At 34.1% G+C, this 25,390-nt stretch overlaps 1 pseudogene; it reads left to right on the top strand.

The window, feature by feature from the left end:
- Positions 1 to 1,093: 1,093 nt before the first annotated feature.
- Positions 1,094 to 1,367, top strand: LOC149556895 (signal recognition particle RNA; annotated as a pseudogene).
- Positions 1,368 to 25,390: the final 24,023 nt, after the last annotated feature.

Here is a 25,390-nt window from a genome sequence, read left to right as displayed (position 1 = left end):
AAATCTTTCAAATCTAGGATTTTTTTATCTCCAAACAAATCTGCACAAAGGGGTTAACTCCAAAAATATCTAAAACTAGTAAGTAAAGGTGGGTTGCCCCAAAAAATATATACCTAAAATGTGAGCACACTTCTATGAGTCACTATATCCAAGATTTCTCAAGAATGAGGTCTCAAATGGCAACTCATAGTTCTTTATTCATGGAGTGCAAGGGTTTGTGATGGAGGCCTTCACTTTCACCTAGTTTGTGCCCATGCAAGTACACCATAAAATGAGAGATTCAAAGATCAAAACATGAATGCAAATGAAGATGCAAGCTAATGTAAGTGATAACAATGCAAAGTAATGCAAGAAAGGAAATCTAATCTATGAAAGGAAATAATAATGCAATATTAATTTATGAAAACAAATATGACTAAGATAATACAAAAATGCAAGGATGAAACCTCATGATGGAAGCCATGGATGCAAGAGAGAATAAGACAAGAAGAGAGAAGTTACAATGAAACTCCAATGTCCAAACCCTAAGGCTCAAACTCTTTCTCCAAAATTGTTCTATAAATTTGTCTCCTTGAGTTCTTCCACTTGTTATGCCAATGCACTCTATGGTCACTTGATCAACTCAAAGTCTTGATGCTCTATCCTTACTCCTCATTGTGTCCTCTTTTTGACACTTCACACTAGCCTTCTCTTGGCTCCTTCGCATGACCACTATTCTGACCAACTCCCTCTCACACACACATTTAATTTTTGACCTGTAACTCCTTATAAAGAAGTTATGTTCTTCATTTCTCGCTCAAATATTGATTTGATCTTGAGAAAATGGTATTTTTTTCCCTCCAAATTGTTTCTTCTAGAAACTTCATGATAGATCCATCAACATTCGCCTTGAATTGGTTTGCATGGTTTACATAAAATTTTGTAACATCTACTCATCATCCTTATCATCCAACTAATTCAAAAAATTTGATGTAACAAACTTATCATCACTGATCTGGCGAATCTTTTGACTTAACAAATAATGCAGCAACTTGGCATCATTGGTTTACTAATGCTCAGCTCCTTCTGTGTTACTCAACTTCTATGGATGTACAAGGTGGAGGAATAGGCTAGATTTTGTTGGAAGGAGGGAGAGATGTGTGGCATATGATTGTGGTGTGCCCTGCTCCAAGTAGAGAGTTGTTGTCAGGCCATCCTTCGAAGGATGGATGTGTTCTATCTGGCAATGTAAGGTAGAGGGTATCGTGTGAGGCTGGTTTCACAAAGCAATGATTACCTCTCACTCCCTAAAGTGGAAGGACTACATGCTACTTGCTCCTCTCTCCCACTCATCCTCCCAACCTGCCCATCCTCGAACCCCCCACCTTTTAAAAATAAAAGGTTCTGAGTTGAAAGGGACACAACCCAAGAACAGAATGGAACCAACAAAAAAGGAAAAATTATATTAACTAAGAAAATAAGCTAGTACAAATAGTATAGAGAAAATAAACTTTAGAACATGCCCTAAGGGCTTACAATAGCATAAATCTGGAGATAATTTCTCCTTTTAGCACCTCCTCTCAAACTCCACTCCGAACTGCCTTTTACAATGCCAAAAATCTCCTTAAATAGACCCTGGAGGGTTAAGGACTAGGAGTACATTCTAGAAAGTGCTAGTAGGCATCCACCAATGAAATAGAAGGTTCCAAAAGCTGCGTTAAAAGTCGGTGCAAATCTAGAAGAATCCAGAAACGGTAACCGAACTTTCGGGAGGCATAACTTTTGAACCATAGCTCTGATTGATGAACCATTTACATTTTTGAAAAGCTCTCAAAGTGCTCTATAGCCCTATGGACAAGTTGCACTTTTCCCCCATTTTTTGACCCTTTTCAAGGTCATTTAATGCCCCAAACCTAACTTTGAAGCATTCTTAGGAGGTCTCCAAAACTCGAAAAACTGCAATAACTTTCAAACCGTGGGGCCTATTGACCTGATTCTTTTTCTGGAATGCTCTAAATCATGATTACATTCATCTGGCCAATTCACACCTTCTAGTTTATCGAAATAATGGCCCAAATACATGCTCCTATTTTTTTGGGATTTTCAAATGCACTGATAGTTGAACTATGAGAGTTGGAACCTTTATTTGAGCCAAATGGGTATCCAAAAATATAAAGACATGAAACAAAAACTAAGTCTAAGTACATTTTTTTTGTGATGCAGGATTGCCCTTATACCTCTGGATGGTCCTGCATCACGAGTTCTTTAGGTACTGAATGTTTTAGAATTGCCAACTTTATAGGAGAGTTTATTAAGATGTCGTTGTTTCTACTTTTCACTCTCTACCTTTTATTGAGTAACATAAGGCTTTAAAAAATCTTATTCATGATGACATGGAAGCCTCTACTAGTAGTAATGTTTAAAGTGCTGAGCTTAGTAGGTAAAATTATAATGTTGAGGTAAATTCCAAGTGCCGAGTTGAGCCAATTTATTAAGATGCTAAGAAAAGTTCTTTACGTGCCAAGTGTTCAGGTAGCAAGTACCGAGTTCTTTAGGTGCCGAGTGTTTCAAAATTGCTGAGTTAATAGGAGATTTTTAGGTGCCGAGTAGGCATAAAGGTAATCGATACTGAGTCACTCTGCTTAGTACTAAGTGCTGAGTCACTAAGCCTTAAATCAAATGCCAAGTTATTTAAGGTGCCAAATCTATTAGGTGCCAAGTTGTGTAGTAGAAAGGAGTGCTCAGGCTTATAAGGTTGGTCAAGTGCCGAGTTGAATAAGTTATTCTCTAGTGTCGAGTAAAATAGAGGAGGTTGTCAGGTATCGAGTCTCCCTATCGTCTTAATGTGAATTTAAATGTCGCATGTTTTTTCTTAAGTGCATTTATTATGACACGACTTCTAAAGTACATTTTGTATGCTCCAAAATTTTTATTCCCTGACGATATTCAATTTTGAAGTCCTATTTTTTGATTGCCTCATGCGAATAAATCTGAGTCATTAAGGAGTATCGTCTTTAGTACCATTTCTAGGCATGATAAGGACAAAATTGGTGATAGTCTACATGGAAAATGACAAGTTGCACTATGATTATTTATTGAAGTTTCCTATATGTATCTTTCATTGCACACTTTCGCAAACATCCTGCAAATGCTTAATTAGGCAAATTTATTTTACGAGCTGAGATTGTGCTTCAAGATGAATTGTGGGTGGGATATTTCTTTGGCTTGCAAAATGTGTCATAAACAACATCATCTCATCATGCCAAAAAAAAATTGTATTTGGTTGCCACTGGCATTAGAGGAATCTGTGTTACCCAGTCATGTTATGGATGAGGTGATGAACCAAATGTTCATAATGCATTCACAAAAGATCACAACAGCCATCCAGCATATCATTGGTGAAGAGCTTCTCTGTCCATCGGCACATGTGTTTTTCTATCCTTCTTAGGTCATATCTATATTTCTATCCAATGCCATGGATTTTTTGCAATCTCCAGATAGGTTTCAAGCCTTGGCCCGAAAGCTAATCCTACCATATTTCCTAGCGGATAATAAATTGACTATAACTATGCAAAAGTATGATTTGTGGAATGGTATGGCTTTAGTTGGTGGTCTATTTTCACATTCTCAACTTCTTCAAAAACATGAATTTTATGTTGTTTTTGAGGCTATGAAGAAATCTATAGATACTTGCAGTTTTATTTATTTGAAGCATACTCTGCCATCTGATCCAAGATTAATGGGTGTGAAATTGGTGGAAAGAGTTAAGTTAGTGGACCTGGCCATGATTGAATTGCAAAAGGATTCTAATGTTTCAAAATCTATACAGCTGAATGCACTGTCAAAAAATTTACAACCAATTGAACAGAGTTTTTGGGATTCAATTGGTGCGATTAACTCTGATTGACTTGTAGATAGTTCAAAATTTTGATTTGGCTTGGGAATTCTTTTTGATGGACTTGGATTTCTTGGTCGTGGTCTCATATTTGTTTGGGTTGGATTGAAAGGTAGTGTTTCTAAAGGTCCCTTTCAAGTTATGTCATCATCAACTGGTGTTATCTCTTGTATGTTGCAGCTTTATGTCTAAGTACTTCATGCCAAAGCTATTGTATCCAAATTTTGTAGAAGTTTAGATTTGGTTACTCATAATATCTAAATATATGTAAACATTAGGGATGATGTTGGGTTTTCTTCACTGATTCTTTCCCAGTTGACCTCGTTGAATTAGATTAATAAATATTATAGTGGCTAGCCACTTTTGCCTTTAAAAAAAAAAAAACAATACTATAGCAACAATCTATTTTCTTTATATATCTCTATATTGCTCTATATTTTTCTCTATATCTCTCTCCATTACTCTATATACTTCTCTATATCTCTCTATATGAAAATGAGAAGGAGAGGGCTCCTTATAAAGGAAAATGTGGAGGTGAGAGGCTTCTCATAACCAATATGGGATAATAGAGTTTGATCCATGTGAGACAAAATTCCACCAATGAGAAAAGAGGAGTGTTTGAGAAGAAAGTGGAAAGAGGAAAAAGAGGAATCCCACTTAGAGATATGTGCATTTAAGTGTAGAGAATTTTTTTTTAAAGGTTTATTTAATTTTTATTTATTTTATTTCCTTTTTCAAGTGGGTTTAAATTTTATTTAAAAGAGAGCAAGTTCCTATTAATTAAATAGGAAATATTTAATTAAATTAACTGAGGGGTTTTTCTCTTAATTAATTAAATATCGATTAATTATTTAATTAAAAGAGAGGTTTTCTTTTAATTAAATAAGACTCAGGATAAAAAGATCAAACCTTAGGAAATATTAAAAAAATTAAATTAATTACAATTTGATCAAAGAAATTGATTTGAATTGATTTAATAAAATATTGCAAACCATTGATTCAAGAAATTTATAAATTGAATAATGGGGGCCCATAGTCTAGGCGACCATTTTAGGGTGCATACAAATGCTACTTGTGAATAGCTGAAAATTTCAAAACACTTTTTTTTCTCCATCTGCCACTTACTTTCAACTTTGCAACATAGAATAAAAATAAGTGCAAATTGGGTTTTAGAATAGTTTGCATACTTTGGAAGGTACTATTAAAAATTTGGGTATTAATAGAAAGATTATTTAGGATAAATACACATGATTCAAGTAGTTATGATGTCCTTTCATTAAATGTTTACTTTGAGGAAAGTGTCTCAATCATCACTAATATTCTTCTGACAATCCAGATTTAGTTTTCATTACAAGATTTAGCTTTCCCACTTACACCACCAACTCACCATCCATAATTATTGGTACTGATTCTAAGGGTAGGGGGGCTTTCACATCGTAATTAGAACATCATGCTTTATTCTTTAGATACAATTGTCACATTGATCATTGATTTCACTTCTTGATGGTGATTTTCAATGATAGAACTTATTTGAACCTCTTCAAACCTTGGTACAACATGGTTTGAAGTGGTTCGAGTGCATTCTATGACATATTTGATAGGTCCCACCTACAAAACAAAGGTTAAAACAAAACCTTTGATGGAACTGGTTTGAACTCCTTTGAACCTTGCCTTAGAGGTTAAAAAGACTTGATAATAAGAATTTCACCATAGATTAAAACCTATACACTTAGGGAAATAGAGAAGCTTAGAGGAATCAACATAACTCATGAAAGATAAACTTAGACAAGTGAGATGAGAAATGAGATGAGGCAATAAAACTCAGACAAATTTGAGTTAGAGAGATAAATGAAGAGAGAAAAGATTAATAATGGTAACTCAAAAACTTAGACCAACACTCCTCTAGCACATATATTTAGACATATAGAGACATTTGATGGTATATGTAGGTGGACATAACATGATAGCACTTCTATACTATGAGCTAGGAAAGTTTGTAAGATACTAGCGAGTGAGTCTCACAACTTGTACGATCTTACATGTGTGGACCTTTGAGAATTTGACATGCACTAAACCATCTTAGTTCCCAATTGAGATACCAACAAAGTCACTAAGACTGAATGCTTGCTTACTAAGCCATTTATGGAAGTTTAAAAATATATTATACTAGAGGATCATTTTTGACTAGTTATAGTCTATAGATGTTACATGGAGATCCTACCATCTCATTATAACACGGCCAAACTCAACAGTGCACCTGAGATGGATGTAGAGGTAGAGGGTAGATATGAGTATATATTAGTGCCCTACTATTATGATAGAGTGTTGTGGTAGTTCAGTCTTCAATAGGATCCTCCTCCATCTGTGCCCCCATATCCATATGATACTAGATATAGAGATATCCCTAGGACTAGACACTAATTGATAGTAGATGATGTCATAGTGACAAATACCAAGGGTCTAGATGAAACATAGGTGCCCCCTATAATGGAGGATGTGGGAGTATCTAGATACTCTATGGTATTTTAGTGTTGAGGGTGTGAGACCCATTTTCCAGGATGACTACCTACAAGTGATCTAGGTCCATAATTTAGAGTATCATGAGGAGAGGATGATATAGAGGAGAGTGGTGGTGATGACAATGATGGTGGTGGTGATCATAAGGATCCACCAAAGGGAAAGACCATGGATGTTGAGGGTGGGGAAAATATACCAATAATGGGTGGGAGAGCACAAGAGAGGATGATATCTCCTATAGTAGCCAAACCACTATGATCCTACACACCACAAGGTCAGACCAGGACCCCTCCTTTTAGGAATTGATGAGAAAAGCATGGAGATTCAAGCCAACTAACCCCATATACCCATATCAAAGATATACATCCTAGGTTTTTGGAAAGAGATCTAGGTATGAAGAATGGTATTGATAATGATTTATAGTAGATGACTAATAAAATGTGACTTGTGCAGCTAATACAAAGGAGTGGAGATCCTTCCTAAGGGGCATCTTGTCACACATCGCCACATAGAATTGATTCTATCCACTTAATAGAACTAATATGCGAGAAGGTAAGATCCCATACGTCAATCAGACATCTTTACACTTGTAGCAATGGAGCTACAATTGATGTGAGAGAAAATGGATAAGCAGAGTCATGAGCTACAGGAACTACGTGTGCATCAATGTACATCACATAGTTGATAAGAGAGGAGTACATCTAAGAGTTACACATATGTGTCAGCAACCCAATAGACTACCCATTCATCACATCATAGAGTAGAGAGATAAGGATCTCACTATCCTATGGACGAGAGTTAATTGTATTATTTTGATATAGGATACATTTTGTATCTTGTGCCTACTATGTATACCAATTTTTTTATAATGATATATATATATATATATATATATATATATATATATATATATATATATATATATATATATATACACACACATATTTATGTATATGAACATGTTTTATTATTCCTTCTTATAACTAATTTCATAAATAATGAAAGAAAACATAGGAAAATCATGTACTTCACATTTTTAACATCACTTTTTAAGCTACAAAAAGGAAGAATGTAAGTACATAATGTAGAAAAATGAATGATAACACATGATAATGTTATAAATGCATAATATTAATAGGTTCCTTAAAAGGCACATAATTCATATCAAAAATTTTGTTTGTGTACACTCAGAGTTTGTATTTCTCTAAACCATTCTATCCAAAGAATTTCATAGATTAAAAAGCTTGGACAGTGGCCTAGATATCCCTAGTCATGGAGTGCAAAGGGATACAATGAACAATGATATGGCTCTTAGCTAAGCCTGAGTAATGTAGTCCCTTGTGAATAAACCATTAAGATTCTAAGGCAAGAGCAAGAATACTAGTGTCATAATTTCCATAGTATGCAATGTAAGATGCAATTAGCTAAATGATATGTAAAGAATGGAAATAAACTAGCAATATGAGAATGTTACCACACCATTCTAATTAAACTAGGTGAGCTATTCTATTGCATAGAATAAACTAAGCTAATGCCTTATGAAACTAGATTAAGATATTGTGCAAGAATGAGAGAGAGAAGATAGAAGTTCTCCATAAATGCTCCAAGAAACCTAGATAAAAACTTGCAACATAAAAATAATTCAAATTCAAATCCTTGGATGATGAGTGAATTATCCCTTTTAAAGATGTAAAAATGATAGAGATTAAAATGCAGAGGCATATAATCAAGGTTGGCATTTTAGTTTTTCATGATCCATGGACAAGATCATTTCCACCAATAAGAAAGAGTTGACTTTTGTATCTCCATCTGAGACAAAAAGTCTTTTATTTTATTTTTAGATTGGGGAAATGGTTTATGTGTGCAACTTAGGATAATGGGGTGAAAGGGGTCCTTTATTTAATTAAATGGATGCATGTTCCTTTTAATTAATTATGAACTTAGGATATAGTGGTCAAACTATAGGATAAAAGTAAATTAATTAATTTTTAAAGATTTGGTCTAAGCAAATAATTAAATAATTTAGCCAAAATTTTGAAAAGGGGGCTAATGGTGTAGGTGACCATTTTTGGGTGATTAAATTTTCCTCTCTTTGACTAATGTGTAATTAGTCTGGGAATATATTACGTCAAAGAATGAAGAATGAAATAGCAACAAATAGAGAGATCTATTTCTGAAGAACGAAATGCAAAGTGAGATAAAAAATCCTGAATGTACAACCTGGTAGTGATGATACTAAACAGTAAGAGAGAAAATGATATTGGAACTCAAGAAGAGTACTAACATCAAGTGAAATCGATAGATCAAGAGAAAATGGAAAGGTCAAGCATATGCTCTAGAGAAATAAATAGCCATAGAAAGCAAGCAATTTGTAGTGATGATAGAATAATCTTGCCCCCTCAAGATCTAAATTGAAATGAGGTATAGGGGATACATAAATGAGAAAGATATGATCAAATTGAGATAAAGCAAGGTCCATAATGATAGATAAGAGATTAAAACTAAAGAGTGGCTATTAACGAGTGATAGAATGCCCCAATTTGACTAAATTTGACTGAGAATGATAAATCATTAGAATTAGGTCAAATCAAGGAAAATGACAAAATAAAAGTGAAATGAAATGGACTAAAGTGAGAAATAAGTGTGGGAGAGAATAGAAATGATGATGCCCCAACACAATTCAAATATTGGGCCTCAGAAGGTCAGCTAACTGCATAAATAAGGAATAAATTTTAAAATATAATTTTGACCATCAAGATGAACTCAAATTTTGATTTTGATCTTGAAAATAGATCCAAGATGTCAAAATTAGCTAGTGGTACAACTTTTATGCAATTTAAAGGACTTAAAAAATTAGGTCAAAATTGGGTTAGAAGATAATATAAGGGGTTCAAGTGTCATTTTTAATTCATTTGTCTTTTAGTGATTTTGAGAGATTTGAGCCTTTTGAGAGAGATGGTGATGGCACAAGAAGGGATTCTGACTGAGTGACATCATTTTGAGTGTAGTCGGTTGCATAACTAGCTTGACAACTATGGTGCCCTAGTAAGTTTTTGCTTTTTTCACACTTCTTAGATTGTTTTGTTGAATTTTTCATCCATTTCCATAGGTTTATATAGGTTTTGTGTGAAATATTGTGTGATAGTTTAAAAGTATCACATGACAATTGTAAAAAGTATCATGTGTTACAATAAATTATCACATGACTGTAGAAACTTATATCATGTGAGGGGTACCCATATGTTGCATGGTATGGTGTGAAGGATCATACAAAATAGTATCGCATGGGTACTTGAGAAAGTATCACATAATATAGAACGACACAATTGGCTTTTAGTAAGAAGTATCACACAATGTATTTTTGAGCATTTTTTGGTGTTTTTGATCATGTAATTCAATTTTTGCACTTGTATGGTAGAGTATGAGCATTTGTGATCTTGTTGTGATATATTCTGATAGGTATTTAAGTGTTTTCACATGATAATGTTTATGCAGATAGTGTTCCCATATTTTCTCATTAGGGCCCCCAAGATGGAGAGGCAATAATTGGTGTGACATTTGAGTGATGAGTAAAGGAGCTCACTAGCAACCATGGGGTTTAAGTGGTAGCTTTAGATGCCTTATATATGGGAAAACCACAACCTATTGACAATTCTAGCAAAGAAGTTGCACAACAAGCATAACAACTTCCATCTGCCTACTAGAGAGGTGACTATCATGCTAAAGGATGTGTATCAAATATTTTGAGTACCTTGCCATAGAGGACCAATGAGTATGATGGGAATTTTTTGATGTTTCATTTTTTTTTTTTTAAATTATTATTATGAGTGCTAACATGAGTTTTTTTGTGTCATAGGTATATGATCAGACCCTAACAAAGGGGAGATCTATAGTTCTAGCATTGTTTGATGATATAATTATATTAGATCATCATTTGAGCTAGGAGAGGTTGATAGACGAGTATGAGGATCACTCACCCTATAGCATACATAGTATGCTCCATAGTTACATAAGCCTTGGTCAAAGATAGGAGCCAAAAGGGTTTCCCATTGGGCTAGGAACAACTATTGATGGACCTGGTGGGACACCTGAGGTGGATGGCATGGGGGCCAATGATATTGGCATATATGTATCATGAGCTCCATAAGATTTCCTACTAGGATAGACAAACATGGGCCTGGGATCATATTGCGATGATTTGATCAAGGGTAGAACCGAACGAGTGTAGGTATCCCTATATAAACATGTATTTAGGATTCATCCCTTAGCCTTACAACAATGATGTGACATACTACTAGTGACTATTTAATGAACTCTAGGGTTTTGAGTGGAGGTCATACAAAATGTGTGAGGTGTGGCAAGAGGATGTTGATGAGCTAGGATACATGTTTTACAACAAGCCACTATTAGGCCACCATTTTGAGATAGTAGAGTGCTTTTTCATCACACAAGTGTGGAGAAAGTTTGGGTGGCAACATATGGTATCTACTAAGACTACCACATATTCTAGATTTAGTGGTGAGGAGAACCATGGATGGCTCCCTATTTTGGATTATAAGACAACTATAGAGGAGACATAAACACTACAGTGGGACTATCTCCCAAGAGTTCTAGATGCAAGGGTAGATCCAACCTATGGACAATATATATAGAGATATCCATTCTCGAGATTCATGGTGCCAGATGCATTACCCAAGGAGGCCAAATAGGAGGGAGTGTAAAGGAGGGAGAGGGGTGGAAACTCCATAGGTGCATTGAGTAGTAGGACAGGATCACAAAACCAAGAAGAGATGGAGAAGGAGGAGGAGAGACCAGTGAGACTGATATGATGGCCTCGAATGGAGAGACAACAATCAAGGTAGGAAAGAGGTAGGAACCACTTGCCCTAGTTAGAGAAGGGGATGATCTGAGAGATCAGAAAATTAGGGATTTGGAGGGGGAGCCTTAGTAGCTATAGATGACCATAGCGGTTAGCAATCAACAACTCATAGATGAGTAAGAAAAAAAGTGAGAAGCTGGGGCAGGAGAGGGACACAACCAGATGAGATTCTGAGCATCATAGAGCACAAGTGACTTACTACTATGAAACATATAAAGGTGTAGTGCCTCTAGGATAGGGATTACCAGACTATTCAGAGAGGGCTAGGAGGTTAGATGAGATAGCATAGGTGCCAAATAGGACTCAGGTGCCACCACCACAACCTCCTCCCACACATGAGGGAGAAAGCCAATCATAGTTCTAGTGTTAGATCTAGGTTTTGATGCCCTTGTGCATATTGATATATATTTTTGAGACAATTATCTAGATTTTGGATCTCACATTGTAGATGTACTTAATTCATTATGATATACATGACATATTGGAGTTGATTGATTGCATTGTGTACTTGTCTCTTTTCATGCTCATGCGATGGATTTGTATGGATGTTTCAACACTTTAATTTCCATGTAATGTTATATATTCTCATGTATGCTCATATTTTATGTTTATATGCTCATGAATGTATCTCTCTTATAGATGTTTTTAGCTCTCATATTATGATGTAGACTCATGTTTTGAATATGTGATACTTGGATAGATTAGATATGATGAGATTAACCCCTTGAGATGACCTATATAAAAGAAGCATTGAGTGGACATGGTCAAGAGGAATTTAGAAAAGATGTTCACATAGTTAGTTGATGTATCTGTGAAAGATGAAGAGAGAGCTCTCTTTGTATGTAAGATGCAAGACTAAGCTAGAATGATCCTTAGTATGCCAAAGGTTTAATTGCAAGGGACACAAAACTTTGAGATTCTAATTTCATCATTGAGCATTATTAGGGTCATTAGAAGATCATACAATGCTCACTAGTATAACTATGAGAATATGAATATGATCTATATCAGATAGGTATGTGGCAATCTAACCTATACATTAAAGACATGTAAGTCAAGATGACTAAGGCAATTAGATTCCCTAAGTTTAGTATAGAAATATTACACCTGTATCATGACATAAGTTCCAGGATAACCCCCAAGTGTGGTCTTGAAGAAAACAAACAAGGATGATATGTTGTAGACCCAAAATGTCAAGTAGGACAAGCATGAATGCTAATGACACTTTACATTGACAAAGTATACCCCCAAGTAGAAAACATATAAAACATGCCCCATGCCTCCAATCTTCTATTCTATGACATCCTCAAGAGACTATTGGGGAGGGAACACTCAACATAGAAATTGTCATAGAAAACACACAAAGAAAGTAAAGTCAATCAAGTCTCAACAATTTTAATGTTTGAATCTATGTGTAAGTTGCATGATCTTCTCTTTTAGGACTCACATCTGATAATGAGAAATATCATAGCATCTTAGCTTATAACTAAGGTATTTGAAAAGTGTCGAGAGACACTCGATGTAAAGGGGAAGTGTTGAAAAACATTGTTAGACAAGTATTCCAAAGAAGTACCAATGCATTAATAGACCTTAAGAAGCTAAATAGTGGTGCCCCCTAGACCTATACAAGAGTTAATTCCAAGCTAGGAAAGGCAAAGTGAAACAAGTGAGCACAAAGCAAGACTGATAGACATAGGTGCAAGGGTCTCAAGTAGTGCTTGTTTCTAGGTTTTCACCACTTGGTAATTTCTTCAAGATTTTTTGTTAAAAAAATTGATTTTTTTTTTTTTTTTTTTTTGATTTTTTTGTTGATACATAAAAGTGCCTATTGCTAGGTTTTCACTAGGATGATTATTTTTTTAAAACATTTTCTAATTTTTAGGATTTTTCAGCATCATATATGATTTTTTTGGGATTTTTTCAAGATCATAAAGTATGTACAAATAGCTAAGCCATAAGAGTCTCAGTCATAGAACTTCTTCAAGTGGATAATGTTGATAGGTTTAAAGAGTTGTTCTCCCTCAGGTGTAGAAAGTTGATAAGCATTAGATCTGAATGCAACAATGACAATGTATGGACCCAACCAGTTAGGCTCAAACTTACCCTTTTGTTCTATGTTTTTCTTATTCTTAGGGTTCTCTCAAAGAAAAATCTCACCCAGTTGGAATTCATGAGGATGGACTTTTTTATTATAGCTAGTTGGCATCCTCTTATGATAAGCTTGCATGTGGTCAAAGGAAGCCTTTTGATGCTCATCGAGAGCTTCAAGTTGATGGATTCTCATAGATCTATGATCCTCATCAGTGATTAATCATGTAAAGAGACTCGTAGAGAGGGAATCTCAACTTCTAGTGGGAAGAAGGCCTTAGAACCATAGACTAAATCAAAGGGAGTAGCCCTAGTAGGAGTCTTTACGGTAGTTCTATAGGCCCATAACACTTGATTAATCTGTAAATGCCAGCATCTTCTTGACTTGTAAATTTTCCTATGTAAAATATTCAACATTATTTTGTTCAAGGCCTTAGCTTGGCCATTTCCTTGGGGATAATATATTGAGGACCAATGTTCTTGATTTTGAACCTTTTGCAAAGTTGTTCTAGGTCATTATTTTAAACTACTCCCCATTATTAGTGACTACAAAAGATGGAATACCATAATAGAAAATGGTGTGATTCAGTATGAATAGGGAAACATGTTTTCCAATTGCAACAAACAGTGGAACAAATTAGACCCATTTTTTAAAATACTTAGTAGTTGTGATTATGAACTTATGTCCACTAGAAAAACTTAGATGGATCTTACTAACCAAGTCAAAGGCCCATTGCTAGAAAGGCCAATGTGTGATGGAAGGAATGAGTTCATACATAGGAGCATGAACCAATTTTCCATATAACTAACACCTTTTACATGACTTAACATGGTTGATAGCATCGACTTGCATAGTCAACCAATAGTAACATACCCTATGTAGTTTTTGAGAAAGTGCAAGGCGATTAGAATGTGACCCACAAATGCCATGATAGACTTTAGCTAATGCCTTTTCAAACTCATATATCTACAAACACCTAAGGAGTGTGTTTTCTAAGCCCTTCATATATAATTCACTAGAGACAAGGGTATAGTGAGAGGTGTTACAAATAAGTTGGCATTTTCATTGTGTATAAGGTTTTAGGAATTATTTGATCATGCAAGTAGGAGAAAATGGTAGAATAGTGAGAGGAACCATGATTGACAATAGTGAAAATTACTTCGTTATTAGGGGAGTCATAAGTGGGATGGCATAGTTCTTCCCCTAGGAACTCAAAGCGAGATTCATGTTCTTGCAGTTGTAAGATAGACACCAAAGTGGGTATAGCATCAACAACTTTATTTTATGCCCTAGGAATTCACTAGGATGTGAAAAATGTGAAGTAATTCCTCAATGAAACAACCAAATTCTTATAATTTATCATCTTGTCATCTTTAGTTTGGTTCTTATTCTTCACTTGGTTGATGACAAGTTGAGAATCTCCAAAGATATGCAGTTCTGTTATTTTCCATTCTAGCGCTAGCTTGATTCCATTAAGAAGAGCTTCATATTCATTGATATTATTTGTGAATGGAAACAATAGTTTGTAGGACTTTGGGATAGTGTATACATGAGGTGTGACAAACATAATTTCAGTGCCATCACCATTTTGAGTATTATGTCTATAATGTACATGATGGAAGCATCTAGGAAGTCAATTTGCATAGGAGGACTATTTGTAATGGGGAATTTAGCCAGTTGATCAACAATAGCTTTTCTTTTGATAGCCTTATGTTCAACATATTGAATTTCAAATTCAAAAAGAATCATCATCCTCTATTCTAGTTTACTTGTAAGTGCAACCTTACTCGGGAGATACTTTAGAGGATCAATTTTGGTGGTAGCTAAAATATATAGAATCAATGGTTTCCCTTGAATTGGAGGCACGAGAATAGGTGTCTTTGATAGATACTCTTTAATTTGAACCAAGATTTTCTCACATTCTTCATTCCATATGCATGTTGATCCTTTTTGTAGATTTTTGTTAAAATGTTGTGATCAATCAGCTAAATGAGAAATGAACATTCTAATAGGTTGAAGGCTTCATTCCAAACAGCTTAGTTGGCTAATTTTTTGGGAGGTGGCATCTCCATAATTTCTCGTACTTATGGATCAACTTCTATCCCCCTAGTTGAGATTATGTATCCTTATATTTTTCCAAATGTGACACCAAAAGCACATTTCTTTGGATTAAGCCTAAGTTGAAATTATTCCATGTGGTCTAGTATCAAACTTAGGTCAAAAAAGTGGTTTATTCTTAATTTAGATTTTGATAAGGTATCATCAACATAATATTCCTTATTTTTGTGCATCATATCATGAAAGATTGTGGTCATAGCCCTTTGATATGTAGCTCTTGCATTTTTAAAACCAAAGGGCATGACGTTCTAGCAGAAGGTTCCCCTTGCACATGTAAAAGTTGTTTTCTCTTGAACCCTGCAGGGAGCTAATTCTATCACATTATGGCCTAAAAAGCCATCCATGAGGGAATACATCTCATAACCCATAGTCATGTCTACTATCATGTCTATGTTTAGTAACAGTAAATCATCCTTTGGGCATTCTTTATTTAAGTCCCTAAAATTAGTGCTTATGCAAATGGATTTGTCATGTTTGGAAATAGGGACAATATTTAAGATCCATTTGGCATAATTAATAGTTCCAATGAATTTGGCACTTAGGAATTTTCTAACTCACCTTTTAAAAGTAGGGCCACATGTGGATTCAACTTTCTCAATTTCTGTTTAATGGGCTTGATGCCAAGAGCTATAAAAAGATGGTGCATAATAAGATATGTATCAAGTCTAGACATGTTAGGGTAAGTCCATGCAAAATTGATCTTATTTTCTTGAAAAAATTGAGTGAACAATTCTTTTTCCTCCACTAATAAGGATTGAACCACACATGTATGATTTTAGGAGATTCTATGGTACCAAGATTGATTGGTTGTGTTGGTTCTATCAAAACCAATGATTTGTCCTAGAAGTAGCTTGGGAGACTACCTAATACCTCATTATGAGGCACCTCAAAGAGGTTTTCACCCTCGAATACATCTTTTTTTTAACTCTTTTTTTGGTTCAAACACCACTACAAGGTGGTTTTTGCCATTTGAATGCTTATTTTTCATTTTTCTCTTTAGTTTGTGACTAAGGTATTGGATATCCATTTTGGTCATGTTGACTACTAGTTTTCTAGTGGAAGACACCACGGGTTTTGATAGGCCAATAATGGAGCAAATAATAAAAAAGAATTAATGATTTATAATAAAGTTCAGCTGGTTTATACGTGTCAATCTAAGAGCGTAAGCTTGCGAAAGGTGTCCGAGTAGTATGCCATCAAGGGATGATAGTTGTGAAATGAGGGATTATGAATATAGCTAAAACATACAAAATTGAATTAATAAAAAACTAAAGAAATCCCAGTGACAGGAACTGTCACTTCCTGGTGACAAGAACATTAGAAACAGAAATAAACATTAATCTATACAATATTAAGAACAACAATTTATAAATAACAATGGCTTTAGAAATGTTTCATCCAACTCTAAATTAATTAATCTAAAATTACTAAATAGATAAAAACACAAATATCTAATTTAACAAATAGACTAATTCTAAAATCAAACTCTTCAATAATATATTAAATAGCATACCAAATGAAAATATCATCGTGCTTTGCCAATTGAGCGGGCCCTTACTCCCTAGCTTGCACCATGAGTAGGGAATGATCAGATTCTACACTATTGTAATCATGCAAAATATTACTTTATTCAAAAATAACACATGCTGATACAATATGTCTTTCTGAAAGCTTCCTTATAGCAATCTATAGAAATGTGTATATCTGCACTACGTATGTCTACTATTGCTTATATATGCACAGATTTTAAAATGCAATAACTACGGTGATATATAATCCACACAAGGAATAGCAAAAATCTGATATGTGCAAATAATAGGTATTTTATTGCTACCATACAAATAGATTATTATTGTCTTTAGGTTGATTCGATCTCATTTTGGCCCATAACCAATTAAGTAATTCAGTTGTAACAGAATGCTTAGAACCATAGGTTTTTCAACAAAAAAACTATGTAATTCTCCCTGCTACCATCATCACATATTCACATAGGTTGTTCATTCTATTTTTGTCCTATTTTTGGTGAATGATATCTATAGCAAATATATCTATTTCAAAGTTGATATTAGTGAAAGAGCTATAGGAAGATGCATATCAGGTGATAGGAAGAACCATAGCATATTATCAACTTGTTAGATAAAGACAATTTCATTTTTTTATTCACATATTCTATCTAATAACTTTATTAAATATTACTCATAAATATTAGATCATATGTAAAATAGAAGGAGAAAATCAAATATAAGATGGGGATAGAAATGGGTGTGAAGGCTTATACAAAGGTTAAAATATGGGATAATTTGGGACATAGTATGCTCTCATTAGGTTTAATGAAATTTAGGTAACATGAAATCTCATAATTATTTTGGAATAATGGTAGCTCTGGTCTTTGATTTCTAACAAACCAATCTATGAGATGTAGGTGCATGATGGAAAGTGATGTGGAAGCTTCAAGGTTGCTAGTTTGAAAGGAGTCATCTCTAGTGATGAGAGAGGTCAAACTTATAGATAAAGCTCCAAAGGAGTCAAAATTAGGAGGAGACATAGACACCTCAATGTGGTCCGCTAAGGCAAGTTGTGAATCCAACTCTTCTAACCCTACATGAGACTCATCAATTGCATTTGGTTGGGTAACATAGGCATGTATCACATCCATACCTAGTTCACAAGAAGCACTAGAAAGGGAATCCCACTCATATTCTTGAGAGTCACAACTTTGATCATGGGCCACAAGTCAAGCTATGTCTCTTTTAATTCTCTTAGTATTAGGACTTTCAACATAAAATTCATCAAAGTCAAGTTGTCTAGATGTGGATGCTTCAACATTATTATCATAGAATAACATGTCTTCTCCCTAAAGAAGGGAGGTAGAGGGAGTGAGGTTATCTTCATGTGTCAAAGTAGTAGTAGCATATTTAATGCCATCTTTGAACTCACTATTAGTAAGAACTTCCCTATCAAACCATGACAAGTCATTTTTAACACCGTATCCTAAGCCTATAGTGTCTTTGATTTTCTATCCTTTAGTATGACTTAGGTTCAGTAAGAACATTTTGGTTATTACTTAAAGGTCCTTGACCTTGATAACCCATTTTTGTTAAAAAATTGTAGCATTTTCCATATCTCTTGGGAGAAATGGGGGTGGTTAAAATGACCTCATTATTATCCTCTTCCTCTCTAGAAATCCAATCTCTAATAGCTTGGTGTTGTTTTTCATATTCTAAAGGAATTGAGGATTCCACAAATGTTGTAAAGATGGTCATAGTATAAGTAGAAGGATTCATTTTCTTAGAAGGTTTCCCATAGGACAATGGCAAAATGGACAATGTTGTAATGGAGTCCAAAGTGTACTCCCCATCCCAATGCTCATCATTTTCAGCTTATTTTCACACTCTACAAGAGATGGTTTAATGCCATTAGAGGGTTGATTATGGGGTACTAGTGACTTGATAGGTGTAACCATGTTGATGGCTATCCCATAGGATTAATATTTCTACACCATTGAATGAGAATTTGACAGATTAATGGTATGTGGATGGTATAACTTGCATTTCATGGATCCATGGTTAACCCAACACAAGATTGTATGCAAGTGGGATATCTAGTACTTGAAAGACCACATCCTTCTAAATAGGATCCGCACAGATAGGCAAGATGATTAGACCTTTGGAAAACCTTTCAACCTCATCATATGTCTTGATAGTTACCTTCTTTCTAGGGTCAATTGTGAATTCTGACATTCCCAGTTGTTGTATTATACTAAAGGAAATGATTTTTAACCCCACACCATTTTCTATTAGGACTTAGGTGTGTTGAAAATTGGCCAATAGTGATATGTAATTGTTGTCATTTATGAAAACACATGATGTACATGTTTATGCGAAACCTCAAAAATAAAGATAATTAGTGTTTGGTAATCAAAAAATTGTCTAAGTCTAGAATTTGGTTTATAGCGGTATATTGTTTTGTTTATAACATGTTGTTGATGTCATAATATGACTAGAAAAGCTACATGGAGATAGTATAAATGTTGGTGATGATATTTATAGCCTCAAAAGTTTGTACAAACTATACATGACAAAGATAATCATGTTTTGATGAAGTAGAATAATGGAATTGAAGGAAAGAATTGTTTTGTTTACAAAACAATTACTTGGCCAATTAGGGTCGACATCCTAGATGTTTACTCTAACTTGGAAAAGTGAAATGTGGTCTTAGCCGACCCAATAGTAATTTGTGTAAAGGCATGATATTTATACAAAGGATATTTTGTGATAAGATGGTCAAGTTGTGAAGTGTTTTGCAAGTGTTATCTTGTAAGATTGCAAAGTGAGAAAACTTTTGTGAAAGTGGCATATGTGAAGTTTTATGTGAGCTATCTAGTTATTCAAGATCAAATTGAAGATCAAAGATCAAAAAAGGAAGGAAAATAGTTGTAACTTACTTGTTTGAGTAGTGAGCTCTTCTTGTAGTTAATGAAATTGCATGTTTAGGTAGTCGGCTCTTCTTGCATACTATACTACAACTCCTAATAGGGTTGGAATCTCCTAATAGGGATTCAAAGTCTCCTAACAGGGACTTCTTCTACTGAATTTTCTCATTGATTCCTAATAGGGTCCATCCTCTAACAAGGAACTTATATATTAGTATATTATCTAGTGGGTATCATCCCCACCAGGATTTTCCCTTGGCCAAGTTTTCACTAGTTAACAAAATATGGTGTTATGAGTTATCTTTGTGCATTATTACTATTACTATTGAACATTACTTTATTACTTTGTTATGCATGGTTTAAAGTAAGTAATAATATCTAGTTGGTTACTAAAGTTTTTAGTTTTTAGATTATTGATTCACACCCCCCCCCAGTAATCCCTATTTCTAACAATTAGTATCAGAGCACAATTGATGAAGAAAATTGAAGAAGCTCTTGAACAAATTGATCTCCTTACTGAACAAAGAGATAACCTAAAGGATAGATATGAAGACTCTAAAGTATACATTGGTCAATTAAAGGAAAAGATAGATCATCTAAAATCAAAGTTTGAATCTACTAAATCTAGAACTAATAATGATGACTATTCAAAATTGAAGATAGAGTACAAGATCTTGAAGCATGAGTTGAAGATTACAAATCTAAAGTTGACTTTGAGAATTTATCCTAGCATAGTTGAGTCTAATTTGAAGACTAAAAATGCAGATCTGAGAGAAAGTTTGACAAAGAAAACATCTAAGTTTGAAACATTGAAAGAAGATCATGAACAACTCCATAAGTGCAATACTATTGTGAAAGGTGAATTGACACAGTGCAAATAGTACGTTGAGAAACTTTATTCTAGCAGAGAAAAGCTTGATGATTCCATATCAATATGGAGACCTACTTATGATAAGACTAGTCTTGCTTACCTAATTAATATTTCTACAAAGAAACTTGAGATTAGATCATATTCGAAAGAAAAAGACAAATTTTATGATAAGATTGAATCCAATCAATCTTTTGAGAAACCTAAAGAAGTTGAGCAAAACAAGGAAGTTGCTTGGATACACCAAAGCAAGTGGAAACTCCTAAGACAACCAAGTATGAATTTAGAGGTAAGTTTTTTTTATGTAATGAAATAGGTCATATGAAAAGAGATTGTACTAATAAGTCATTTAATCATGTTAAGGAAGTTTATTGTCATAATTGTCATGGTATGGGTCATAATGCAATTGATTGTAGGAAACCTAAGTATGATAATGATAGAAGAAATAGTACAATGTCTAGAAATACTAACCCTGTAGATAAAATATGATCTAATGAAAGAACATCAAGAGAAGGAAGATCTTATGAAGACAGAAGATAGATCATGTGTTATAAGTGTAACAACTCAGGACACATTGCTCAAAATTGTCATGCACTTGATGATCAATAGAATTATAGAAGCAGAGCACTTGTATGTCAGTTATGCAATAACTTTCAACACACAAAAAGGTAGTAAAAAATGGATAGAAACTTCAGAGATAAAAGGAATAATGGAAGAAAATTCAAGAATAGGAGGAATAATAAAAGGAACCATGAAAGGAAATTTGGAACTAGCAGAGGCAATGAACAACAAAGAAACACTATGAGTGAACTTCAAGAAGAACTAAATGAATCATTTATGAAAGGAATAGATATCTCAAAAGGAAAGTTAGATGATGATGAGATATGAAGATCGAAGGTAGTTGTTGATTTTGATTCAATTAAGTTGAATTAAGCTTGTTTACAACATCAAAATTTGAGAACTTGATTTAGAAGCTAACTTAGAGGTAGAAAAGTTGGAAAAAGGTGTATCCAGTTATGTTTAGATGGTACCTAAGCTCACTTTTAATTTGGAGCTCATCTAAACAAGTTATGATGAAATTTAGAGTTATTGGTATTACAGTAAAGGTTGAACCTGCAATAGTATATGAAAAGTATGTTTTCATAGAGTATGTGTGAAGTCTTGATGATGTTTTTCATGATGGAAGGAGGATATAGTAAACCTCAGGTGACATTTGAAGATTAGATAGATGATCTTGAGTAGATAATTGATTGCAAAACACAAGTAACAACTTTTACATATTTGTGAAGTATGCAATTAATGCAAGTTCAAGTTGATGAATAAATGGAGTAAAAAATTGATTTTCACTTCATTGTGAACACATCCAAAGTGAAGAGCATTCAAAAGTGACTTTTTAGAGTGATTTTGAAGAAAAGCTATTTTTAGAAAGAGGTATTTTATCATTTTTCCACAAACTTGTTCGGTAAAAGATATTTTTTGATAAGATCATGGATATGTTAGTAGTACATAGTGCTAAGAATGAAGATGGACCTAAGTTTAAGATTGTGTCTGTAAAACCTAATGAAGGAAACCCTAACTCAATGTTGTTTATCACTCTGAACAACATAGTTTACCTTGAAGATGTAGAAAGTTATTTGAATTGCAAGTTTGAAACAATTGGTAGTGAATTCATGAACAAAGACATGGAATTGGTTTTTAACCATGACATGACAGTAAAGCCCAGATTTGAACATCTAAGGGAATTAGACTTGTTTAAGTATCACTTCTACCATGAGTTAGATACAAATGAATGGACTCAAATCATACCGAGCAAAATACATGATGGTAAGTTATGGATGCAATTTAATGTAGTTGACATTTCTACCAACCTTATTCATGAGGTAAATGATCTGAGTAAACATAGTAGTGTACCTATAGGTGAGAAGTTGGTCAAGAAGAAAATGGAAAGTTATATTAAAGCAGTATACAATGGTAAGGCTATGGTGATCAGCACCATCAAGCAAGATGATGTGAGATTTCTTACTAGAATTATTTCTTATTCAATTTGTGCAAGTTCTAAGATAGATGAACTTTCAGCAAGATTCATATATGTAGCATATAAGATATGTGTAGAGAAAGAACAAGTAAATCTGAGTGAAATTATGAGAATGCAACTCCTAGAAAACCTTGAAATGATTGAGAGAACAAAGAATAGTGTGTTTAGATTCCAGACATTGATAAATCGCATATTATTTCATGTACTTAAGAGATTACCCTACTTATTAGTCAAAAATATCATGAGTAGTGACAGATGCACTATGGAAAAGATTTTAGAGGCATGTAGAAGGCATCCTACAAACAAGATATTAGATAGTGGCAACCTAATAATGAAGACATTTTAGAATGAAATAAAACAAAGATTTAGAATTGCTCCTACAATTGTGGACATATTCAAGAAAGAAATTTGTATGTTAGTTGGTATCATATATATTCAAGTAGTGGAACCTTGGGAGACATTTCTTGATCTCTTGAACTATGAATTGAACGATGATGTTATAGTTAGTTATATTGATTTATTGTTGGACAAAGATAAAACAGAATATAGATTTTGCATGTATGATGAGATCACTCAACATGCTCATCAAGTAACCTTGGAGAAGGCATCTCACAAGAAGGTTGAATCAATAATGAAGAAGGCACTATTAGAGGCCAAAATGATAGAGAGTGAATTTGACACAATGAGACAGACAATGAAGAAAGGTGCACTAAACATTCAACCCTTGTCAGTATCAGTTGTTGAGCCATCTTTGGAATAGAGCATCACATATGCAACAGTGTCTAATGTTCAGCCAAGTGAACAAAAAAGAAAGTCTACGAGATTAATTGAAGCAGTGTCTACAAAGACAAAGAGACTCAAACAACTAGCCATAGGACTAGGAAAGAGACAAAACAAATTGTTGACAATTGATTCTAGTGATGAAGAAGATGAGGAACAAGAAAATAAGCAAGTAGGAAAGGTGACTTCACCTAAGCAAGTAGCAGTCAAAGCTCGACAACCCTAAAAGCTGAAGATTGAGAAGATCAACACAACGATTGCCAATGAGAAAAACTTTATTTAGATGAACAAGTTTTATGATTTATATAATAACTTTGAGAAGGATCAGATTGATATATCTATTGTGAGATATATCATAGAAAATGATATAAGTTTGAAGGATATTGAAGGAGTAGTGAACCAAAAAGTCTATGAGGGACTTATAAATAAGAAGACTCTTGTAAGAGAAGAAGGCCTTGAACTTCAAAAGTCAATGATGAGGACTATTTGCAAGACTGATGATGAAGGTGAAATAAAAGGATTGTTGAATAACCACACACCATACTTGAGAAATAAGTTGAGACCATTTCTATTCATGGTTGGCGAAAAGGATAAGTTGAGAAGAGAGACTGTAACAACTATCTGTGAGATGTTGACAGAGTCACAGGCAAAATCTCCTCCAGCTCCTAAAACCTTGACAGTGTTAATAAGTGGTAACACCATGAAGATTGATCAAACCAATGTTACTCTTAACATTGATGATACCAATCTATTTGGTGGTTCCGAACCAAATGAACCAAACATCGAGGATATTGAGGAAAAGTTGAAACAAATTGAGGAAGAAAAGAGGCTATTGGAAGTAAAAAAGATGAAAATAGAAGAAGCCAAGCAACAATTGCTTGAAAAAATAGGAAAAGAAAGGAAGATGAAGAAAAGAGAAGAATTACATATGAAGAGAAGAAAAAGAAAACTGCGGAAGAAGAGAAGAAAGAAAGAGAAGGAAAGGAAAAGAAAGAAGAAGAGAGAAGAACTAAAGAAGTAGCAAAGAAATAGAGGGAGAATGAGACTAAAACATCTAGTTCATATACTCTACTCTCTCTTGCTAGTTTATATATTGATGAAGATGATCAGATAGATCTAATCTCATCCCTGAATAGGCTAATTGAGAAGAATAGAAAGGTGAAGAGTTTAAAAATAACTCTAATGGAAGTGATAGATAGACTACACAACACATTGGTAGTTTAGCACACTAAGTTAGATCCTGAATAGAGAGCACAAGCAGTGCTAAAATCTTTTGATGGAGAGTTTACAAATTTGTTGAATTTTCCAAAGGCAAAGGTGTTCAACACCATTTGTCAGAATATCAAGAATGACTTAGTTAATCTTGATACTTGTATAAAAGAACTTTGAAAATGTCAACAAGAAGGGAAAACTCTGTATGTTAAGTGTACCTTATCATACAAGTTGACTAAAGACTTGGATAGTCAAATAGAGTTAAAGATGAATAAGCTAGAAACTTTGTCTAGCTAGATCCAACATTGATCTAGCAAGGTAGGTGATTTTGAGAGTCAAGTTGCCAGTATTCATAGTGACATCAAGAAACTGGAACTTTGGAAAGAAAAGATCTTGAAGAGAAAATTTGATATTAGAGAATCCATTGCTTTGAAATTATCTTTTGTTGAGAAGTAGTTAGAAGAATGTGTCAAGGCCAAGGACACATATTCAAACTTTTTATATTCAGATATTAATGCAGTTGAAATTGCACCATATAGTTTATGTGCAATTCTCACATTAGCTGAGTCTACCAAAGAGACATGGA

This window comes from Cupressus sempervirens, chromosome 5 (genome assembly GCF_028749045.1).
Source record: "Cupressus sempervirens isolate cs-2001-9-10 chromosome 5, ASM2874904v1, whole genome shotgun sequence".
NCBI lineage: Eukaryota > Viridiplantae > Streptophyta > Pinopsida > Cupressales > Cupressaceae > Cupressus > Cupressus sempervirens.
The sequence above is the reverse complement of the archived record's forward strand: the minus strand, read 5'-3'. Positions and strand labels throughout refer to the sequence as shown.